This window comes from Triticum aestivum, chromosome 1A (genome assembly GCF_018294505.1).
Source record: "Triticum aestivum cultivar Chinese Spring chromosome 1A, IWGSC CS RefSeq v2.1, whole genome shotgun sequence".
Classification (NCBI taxonomy): Eukaryota; Viridiplantae; Streptophyta; class Magnoliopsida; order Poales; family Poaceae; genus Triticum; species Triticum aestivum.
The window spans coordinates 278049346-278059430 of NC_057794.1; the positions used below are offsets into that span (position 1 = coordinate 278049346).

Genomic DNA, 10085 nt, shown 5'->3' on the forward strand with positions numbered 1-10085 from the left:
TTAACTATGTTATTTGCCAGTGTTCAGTGCGGATTCTAATGATGATTCTTGCAGGTCAAAAAGTTTGGATGCAAAACTATGATTGAGGATCTCCAACCAAGCCAAGCTGGTGGTTCCTGTGATGTGAGAAATGTATTTGGATAAGTGCAGTTCAGGAAGGAACCATGAAAAAGTGTACAAACCACAAATGAGGGTTGTTTCGGCAAAACTGAACTACCCAAGATATTTGTATCTCATATTTGAGTCCTAGAACCGGACAAGGACAAGTCAAGCTTTTTCACATGTTTTTTTAGCCGTACCTCACCTCTCCTGCTATTTTACATGTAAAATACATGCATGCATTATCAGCCCTTGATTTTGCACATGCAAAACTTACAATTGATAATGTCAGAATACACACCGATTAGACGTACCTATTCTCGGTGCGGCGCAAGCGCGCGTATACTCTAGTTATCTTTGCCTTCTATAAAAATATGACAACCGGTGTGCGTGCTCTCAAAAAAAAGGCAGCTCCAGATGATATAGGTGGAGGCGTCTGATGGGACAACCACGGCTGGACAATGGCATCAAGGTGCTCGCCCTCAATCGTGGCAAAGAACCACATGATATGGTGTTCTAGTCGTCTAGCCAGGTGGGGGTCAGGCATGTGATGCTCATGGCTGGGCTTGATGTGGTCGATGGAGTGGTACCGGTAGAAATTGGCGGCTACAAGATCAAGCTTGAGTTGATGAGGCCCGTGACGTTGGATGGCAAGGGCGAGGAAGCGTCGCAGACAGGCCACCGGCCAAAGAGATGGCCGGCGGTTTTGGCGGCAAGTGCCCCAAGGGAGGCTGCTTTAAGAGTCAATGGGGGGCTGATTTTTGTGTTTTGACTCTTTTGCTAAAGTTTAGCCAGACCTGATGGCGGTAGGGTGTAAACGCCTACCGCAAGGCTCTTGACGGTAGCAAAAGAATCAAATCCCAAAATAATTTTGGATGGAGGTCAGATCCGGCTCTAAACTTCCGTAAAAGGGTGAAAATACTGAAATCAGCCTCGATGGGGCGCAAGGACGAGACTTGACAGTGAGGCGGACAACACCACGTGGCAGGGAGGACACGTCATCGCCGTCAAAGGAGACATGGGAGGGAGGTGCGGAGAAAAAGAACCCTCTGAGGTTTTGCAGAATTTGCCACACTGTATTTGTTAGCCTTACATATATGTAAGGAGAGAGAGTCTCTGCTATAAAAAAATGTAAGAAGAGAAAGTCGGAGAATCGTTAGCCCACACAGAGGCGCATGCATGGCAAGAGAACCGGTCTATCCTCAAGACCAGGAGCTACCAGTACAACGTTTACATGAGAACGTGTCAAATACAAGTGTGCAACTCAACACCTGAGCGGGCAATAGTCTTCTCAAGTAGTACTTCTGTTCTACTCTACATCTGAAAGAGTAGCAGCAAGGGGCACTACGCATGGTATGACAAAGAACCAGCAATAAACTCAGGTCGTATACCTCAAGATTCCATACGAGATGCGCAGATACTCTTGTACATGGTAAAACTTGGTGATGAAACATCCTCATAGTCTGAACGAAATTTTCTGGGCTCGGCAGCGGTGCTGATCCCATTAACCAGCCAGCAAGGGTCTCATTAATATCTATGTCTACACCTGAGGTATTGAGACAGAGCACCTGATGACTGCCAAATTGTTGATGGCAGGTCATATAAACATTAATACATTGACAAGTAGCAATCGGAAAGGTGATATGAAAAAAAACACTGGTGGCAATGATTTCAAAAATAAGGTAGAAACGTGTAAGATTAAACATTGACGTTAAAGTTACCTATTTCTGAAGTACATGATGATGCAAGACATAAATCAATGCAAGTTGTGAACAGTTCCAAGTAGAAGAACCTATCATGGCCAACCTTCAAATCAAGAATACACTGTCAAACAAGTACTTAATACAGTTAAAAATTAAGCAGGATAGATGTAAATTTTACCAATTGCATCATACAAGTCTTGCCAGATATTCGGTGACCATTGTTCTAACATCTTTATAAAACCTTCTCTTGTACCATTAAACCTTTGCTGTAAATAGGAACAAAACATTGTAAGTGCTGAATCACTGTGCACTAGTACTGTAATAGACAAGGTGTTAAGGTCACAGATCCAAAATTTTCACTGTCTATCCAAGTTAACAAACAGCTCAGACTAAAAATATTATACTCTGTATTTTACATTTATTTCATATTTCAAGCTGTCCTAGGAATAAACAATCAGAGCATTTTCATGGCCTTGGTAGTTCTTTGTTTATCTTTTTGCACTCACAACATGCTTGAACTCTATGCATATTAGTAAGTTACAGAATGTTTTAAAAGTGAATTATCTTGATCTGATAAGGAAACTTGTAGAAATGTTTATACACATTCCTTATAAGAAGCATATAATCAAATGGATTGCTTGGATTATAATGGCGATTGCTCTTGCTTTCATGCTCCATAATTTTGTCCAGCACATCTGGTAGCTTTCCATCTTCCTTAGGCCATGAAATGTCTATTATCCGACACGCAGATCTCATTTTCCCTTGATCAGCTGCTATAAGACAGAGCAGATACTCCCCCTTTGTGTAATTATCCCAATTATCTGGATATCTTCTCAAGGCCCTCACAGAAAAATTCACTTGACCAATAAAAGAAATAAACCTTTGGGCTTCAGAATTGGGCTTAGTTTTCCATTGGTCGTAACAGCATGCTATAATATCCCAAACTGGTTTCCAGAACACACTTATGGAAATCCCACCTGGTAAGGTTTCCGCTGCAGTAAAAAGTGCTTACTAAGTCAGAACAGAGATCGCTTATGCTGTTTAGGGAACTTGGAGCTACGGAGAAAAACTTTACATGGATTTCTTTTACAACTATGGTAACAAAAAAATATTAACAGAAAGTCTAGTCTATTAACTACGCAACAGAGCTACGCACCACTGCGTTCGGGTGTAATACCGAAACAGAATTTGACAAGTGGGATTAGAGGATCAGTACCTTCTGTTACTAGGAGAAGAATCCTCTGAGTTGTTTCCTTTGCAATGTAAAGATTATTCCAATCAAGGTTTTTTTTATCAGAATCCCCTTTGCAGATGATTTCTCCACAGCATCACAAATATCACTGCATAGAGAGAAAAGTAAGCTTCCAAACAAAAAATGAAATGAACTTCCAAGTGATAATCTAATTAAATTACAACTTACATTATCATACTTTTGAACAATGATGACATGTTTCCATTTCCATCAATCAGAAGATCTTTCCCTTCACTGCTTCCTACCCAGGACTTGAATGATGTTCCTGCATCAGGTATAGCTAACCTTCCTTGATTGCTGTCGCGGTCGCGGTAGAAGTTGCGATGTGGTATGATTGTGTTATGTTGGAAGTCCTTCATGAGATTGTATGTATCTTCCGTTATTCCAGGACCCTTTTTAATCATGATACTGACATCGTAACGATCCATGCTGCATGTCGCCGTGAAAAGTTTCAGCTCTTTCACCCTATTGTTAGAATCTACGATTTTATCCTTCCCCTCCAAAGGAAATTCGTCGTCTTCTTTTTCCATCTGACAGTTCTGTAGCTAGCTACCACTCAGACCCTACAAAACGAAAGAGACAAACAAAAATATATACTCGTAAGGGATCAAGATGCCTGATAAAATAAACTAATTTAACAGCAGCTACAGAAATTGAACAAGTAATTATCACATGGAAGGCCCCAGCCCAAAACAGGTCAACCAGGACACTTCCCCTCACCAAACACACAACTTGATCTGCGAAACTGCTTAGAGGTTTAACCCCCTAGCTGATGCAGGGAATTACTATAACAGCTTATTATTTTCCTTAGCTACCAGCTAAAATCATGCTGGCACTAAAGGGTTATGAATCTGGACGCTAGACCAAACCTGTACATCTAAAGGCACAAGGTTTTTGCAAACATCATGCACTCCACATAGCACGCGACATACGTACTACAAAAGCTAAGGGGGGCTTGAAGCGCGTTTACACCAGAGGCAAGTATACTCGGTGAATTTTTGCGTGGAAAGCTAAATATGAACGAAATCTAGGCCCAATGGAACAGCAGGTAGCTTGCCTTTTATCACAATTTTAATCATTGTTACTTCATCTCTTTTCTTTTAGTTCCGCTCTTTCCCTCAACAATCTTATCATCTGTGGCCATTTTTTCCTAATATTTTCTGTACAGTGTAAACCCCACGCTTGGAGCACACTGTTGAAATAATAACCTTCATTTGTACAAGATCAGAATCAAATTGGAGTGTTTCTCGATACTAATTACTAATGTAACTAATGTTCGTTTGTACGCTCAATAAAGTGATGCTTTTGAATGGACACCTCCTTTTCCTTTCTGAGAAGCGATGTAACTTCAATGCATGTCCAAACTCGCTTTATTTTGTTAATAATGTGGAAGCTAAAATTACTTTCAGGTTTTGAAACCCAAGACGTGTTATGAACTTATGATCATGCAAACAATAAGTTGGGTATTGCTAAAGAAATCAGTGTTATCCACCTCAACCCCCACAAAAAGCATGTATAGAATTGTCAAATTACACACTTTATATGAGACATAAAATAATTATACGCAGACTACGTCAATGTATGCATGAGTCTTATACTTATATACATATATAATTAGGCATGAATATTCATCAAATCCCTACACATGAGCCTTAATTAACCCACAATTACATCGAAAATGTTGAACGGTACCATGGTTTACTCGAACCTACGCTCAACACCATTACCATTGATCTCTGCACATCACTCATGGGGATCTGTGCATGGCGTATTAAACATTGCATGTACGGACTGTTTGCGGGTTAAACAATGCTTGGCACGAACTGTTTGAGGAATATGGAGGGAGCAGTCATCCATGGCACAAGTAGTTTAGCGATGGTTATGAGCCCTACATTGCTAAATAATCCTACTTGGTGCTCACACCATAGTCAATAAGATAGTCATGTTGCATTGGACATCTCAAATGCTGTCCCATGCACAAAACACTGTTCACTTTTATAGCTTGAGGTTGACAATGGCTTTATATAAATTATATAAAGATAGGTCTGAAAATCGCCTCTCACAATTGCATACATCACAATTACACACATAATAATGACGTCTGGTCCTTAAACGTATATTATCCATATAATTAGAAAGTCTGATCCTAAGCATGTTCAAACAAGTTATTCTTCCATATTTTCCTGTTTAGATATTCAAGTCCAATCCAATCCCTTCCATCCATTGGAATTGGACCATAGCTAATTCTCTATGTTCCTTCTCTTTTTCAGGAAAAATTAACCATAGCCATCACTGAAGCAACATATATGCTGCAGCCACATAAATTAAAAGATAGGTCATCTGATCCTATCAAAATTACAAAACAAAAAATGCTGAAGTTTTTCTGATCCTATCTTCTGTACCTTCAAATTTTTTTAGAAAGCAGCACAGTAACATAACAATATACTCCCTCCGTTTCTAAATATTTGTCTTTCTAGACATTTCAAATAACTATTACATACGGATGTATGTAGACATATTTTAGAGTGTAGATTCATTCATTTTGCTCCGTATGTAGTCACTTGTTGAAATGCCTAGAAAGACAAGTATTTAGGAACGGAGGGAGTAGACAGCAATAGAGACCCAATATCTTCACCAATACGATCTACCCTAATCTTAGATGCATACATATGGATAACCCTAATCTTAGAGGAATGGAGGGAGGAAGAGCGGTCGCTTGTCCTCGGCAGAGGGATGGAGCGGCTGATCTTTTACTTCTTGCTCGTGAAGGAGTTACAGAGCGCCGATAACGAACTACTCGCACCAAAGGAAGAAGGAGGAGTGCGGGAGGGCACAATCTGGTGGAGAAGGCGCGAGTGGGGAAAGGGCTCGACCAGCTTACCGAAAAAAGGAGGGAGGAGGAGCTGTGGCCTGCTCCCAGGCCGGCGGGCGAGCAGCGCCGCTCCTACGTCCTTTTTCCGTGAGGAGATGCCCGCGGCGGCGGCGGCGGCGGCGGCGGTCTGCTGCAACGGCTTGAGGGGGAGGGAGGGGAAGGAGGGCCGGCTCGGGATCGGGGCTACGTTCTGTGGGCTGCAGGCTGCTGCGCCTCTCTTGCGCTGCACGAAAAGAGGAGGGAGGGAAGGAGGGGCGGCGCGAGACGAGACAGACGAGAATTGGGCAGGGACGAGATTGAGGCCGCGGTGTTGCTGGGCTAGACCGGGGAATTGGGCAGCTGGGGCCTTAGGGTTTCCGCGCTGGTGGGCTTTTTGTTGGGCGGTTAAACCGGCACTGTCGCCGGCTCCGGCCGTAAAAACACATCTAACCTAATCTGACAGGCGTTCTACTGGTGGCAAGATCCTTTGAATTAGATGGCTACCTTTGAATTAGATGGCCTGTCCTACAGTTTTCCCTCTAGTTAGGGTTTCGCCGAGTTCTCCAGGGGCGATCTTCGCCGCCGTCGAGTTTTGTTCCCTACCACCGATCAAACCCCGTTCTCGACGCGGCAAGGAGGGGACGACCTCCCAGGGCTGTCGTCTCGCTCGTGGCAAGGAAGGGGTCGGCGAAAACTAGGGTTCCCCATCAAGCTACCCGATCTGTTCTTCGGGTGAGAGTATTCATGGAGAATTCCGGAGCTAGTTCCTCCGGGATCAGTGATGTCGAGCAGATGATGAAGGAGTTGGGATTGAAGGAGGAGGACTTGGACGACGTGGTCTTCGATGAGCAACCTGCGCCGCCGGAGGGGCCGAGATGGGTAGCCCTAGCTAGGGTTAACACCTCCAAAACCTACAGTCATACTTGGTTTTTCAGAAACATGAGATCGGCATGGGATATTGCGCAGGAGGCCAGGTTCAAGCCTCTGGAGGAAAACTTGTATACGGTCACATTCACTTGCTTGGGTGATTGGGAGAGAGTTATGAACGACGGCCCATGGAATTTCAGGGGAGATGCGGTGATTCTGCTGCCATATGATGGGATAACGAAGCCGTCCACTGTGAAACTTGAGACAATCAACATATGGATCCAAATCCATGATGTACCAGAGTTGTATGCCCATCTAGTGGCTCCTTTGGCAGCAAAAGTGGGAGAGGTTCTTTTCTCTGAACCTAACTCACATGACTTTGTCGGCAACTTCCACGAGTGTGGGTTAGAATCAACGTCAACAACCCTCTAAAGAATGCGGTCTCTATGATTAGGGAGGGGAAGAGACAGATATACAGAGTCAAGTACGAGAGGCTTCCCGACTGGTGTGCTGTATGTGGTATGCTTGGTCACCAGTTTAAGGAACACGGCAATGGCGTTCACCCTCCGTCAGCCCTTGTGTTCAAGGATCTCCGAGCTAACTGGGTCATGCGCAATGGAAGGGGCCCGGGAGAAGGCCGTAGCCAGCGAGGTGGCCGCAGAGGTGGCCGTGCTGGGGGGCGCTCAAGTGGCCGATTTGAGGAGGGCAGAGATGTTATGACAGAGAGACAGGTGCACGGAACAGCCCAGGATTATGACCCAAGCAAGGCGGCTAGCGACGCAGAGATGGAGGACTGGAGCAGGAAGAGGAACGCGGGAGCCGAGCTGGGAGCCAAACACCCCATGCCTCGCCAGAATTCAGAAACGGCACCTGCAGATGCTAACTCACTTGCGATTGTGCCTGCGGGTATAATAGGAGCCAGCCCTCCACCGCATAGGGACCTAAAGAGAACAAAGAAGGCGGGAGAAGACTCAGACGTGTCAGCATTAACTGTGAAGAATTTGGCGGGCTCCTTCGAGGAGCACCGCCGGGTCCAATGAGTGTGCTATGCTGGAACTGTCGGGGCGTGGGTAAAGCCGCGATAGTTCGAGAGGTTCGCGAGTTTGCGAAAAAATTTACCCCTACCCTCTTATGTATCATCGAAACTCAGATAGAAGGCTCGAGGGTAGGATCATTAGCTGGCACCTTTGGTTATGACAATAGTTTTGCAATTGACAGTCGAGGTAGAAGTGGAGGTGTTGGTATTTTTCTGGAACAATGAAATAAAAGTTGAAATTCTTTGTTATTCGGATTACCATATAGATTGCTCTATTGTGGAGGAAGGGCTTGATCCTTGGAGAGCCACGGTAGTGTATGGCGAAGCACAGACCCACTTACGTTACAAAACGTGGGACACCCTGAAAAACATTAGCTCTTCATTCAACCTCCCCTAGCTTTGCCTTGGTGATTTCAACGAAGTTTTGCGTCCCGAGGAGCATGAGGGAGTGGGACAACGGAGCAACGCACAGATACAGAGTTTTCGGGAGGCAGTGGACGTGTGCATGTTGCTGGCCGTTTTTGGACTTTTGAATAGAAGGTAAGGGGAGGATCCTACACTCGGGTCCGACTGGATCGTGCGCTGGTCAGTGGTGATTGGCAAGCAAGATTTCCATTAGCAGATTTGACACACTTGACGGCGGCGACTTCTGATCATTGTCCAATTTTAATGCGCCTGAATAGAGATCAGCAAAGCAGTCGGCAGCAGAAACCCTTCAGGTATGAAGTCATGTGGGAAGGGCATGCAACCTGGAGCGATACTATTACATCAGCATGGATGGGAGGCGGAGTTAGTAATGGAGCAGAAGGCTTACGAGCCAAGCTTCAGGCGGTATCACTTAATTTGGGGCGCTGGAATAATGAGACCTTTGGTAATGTGTGGAAAGAGATTAAAAGGCTAAAAGGGGAGTTGGAGAAGCTTCGGGCGGACCCAAGAAGAACTGCACCTTCTCATGTTGAGCTGAAGGTTAGTGAAAATCTAGTAGAGCTTTACCATCGGGAGGAAATCTTATGGAGGCAGCGGTCCAGGGTTGAGTGGCTCACGACGGGTGACAGGAACACGAAGTTTTTTCATTTGAGAGCAAGCATTAGGAGGAAGAAAAATATGATTAAGGCCCTACAAAACTCTCTGGGGACACTGGCTGATGACCCGGAGGAACTCAAAGCAATGGTACACGATTTCTATAATACTCTTTATACTTCGGAGGGTGTTAGCAACATGGAAACGGTTATCAATTGTGTACCAACTAAGGTCTCAGCAGATATGAACGACCTTCTCGTTGCACCGTACAGGGAGGAAGAAGTTAAGACAACCCTCTTTCAGATGTTTCCAACCAAAGCGCCCGGCCCCAATGGTTTTCCAGCTCATTTCTATCAACATCATTGGGAGTTATGTGGCGCTGAGGTGACGGAGGTTGTACTAAGGATAATCCGGGGAGAGGAGAGTGCAGAAAGCATTAATGATACTATTTTGGTTCTCATCGTAAGGTAATGAATCCATCTTTGGTAACTCAATTACGGCCGATTAGTTTATGCAATGTGTTATACAAGATCGCGTCCAAGGTGATTGCAAACAGATTGAAGCAGGTTCTCCCAGAGATTATTTCATAGGAGCAGTCGGCCTTTGTGCCAGGAAGACATATTACAGATAACATCATCAGTGCTTATGAGTGTCTTCACTTTATGAAGTGCAGCAAAGCCAAGGTTAATAGTTTTTGTGCCCTAAAGCTCGATATGATGAAAGCATACGACAGACTAGAGTGGGACTATTTCCAGGCGATAATGATCAAGCTGGGTTTCGCTCCAGCCTAGGTACAAATCATCATGAACATGGTGCGGTTAGTATCATTCTCGGTACTTTTTAATGGTGAGAGACTAGACACTTTTTATCCATCCAGAGGAATTCGGCAGGGAGATCCGATATCCCCATATCTCTTTTTAATCGCAGCAGAGGGCCTTTCGTACCTACTGAAATCCAGTTCTTCGTCGTCTCGGCTAGAAGGGATCAAGGTGGCTCCCACGGCGCCCGTCGTGAACCATCTCCTTTTCGCTGATGATAGCCTGCTGATGTTTAAATCGAGTGTTGAAAGGGCTGTTGCAGTATCAAACCTGTTGGAGCGCTACTGTTTGGCTTCAGGACATCGGATAAATCACGAGAAATCATCTATTTTTTTTAGCAGAGGCTGTCTGCAGGGTATGAGAGAAAGCATCAAAACCACTTTGAATGTCCAAAATGAATCCATCAGCGACAGGTATTTGAGGATGCCTACGGATGTTG

At 44.6% G+C, this 10085-nt stretch overlaps 1 long non-coding RNA gene across 1 annotated transcript; it reads right to left on the reverse strand.

Annotated features, from left to right (window-relative positions):
• Positions 1-1154: 1154 nt before the first annotated feature.
• Positions 1155-6259, reverse strand: LOC123118783 (uncharacterized). The gene is made up of 6 exons (XR_006458332.1): positions 5936-6259; positions 3223-3617; positions 3019-3142; positions 1981-2794; positions 1821-1905; positions 1155-1674 (listed from the first exon to the last, which is right to left on the reverse strand). It is a non-coding gene; the product is annotated as an uncharacterized lncRNA (long non-coding RNA).
• Between the last annotated feature and the right edge of the window lie 3826 nt (positions 6260-10085).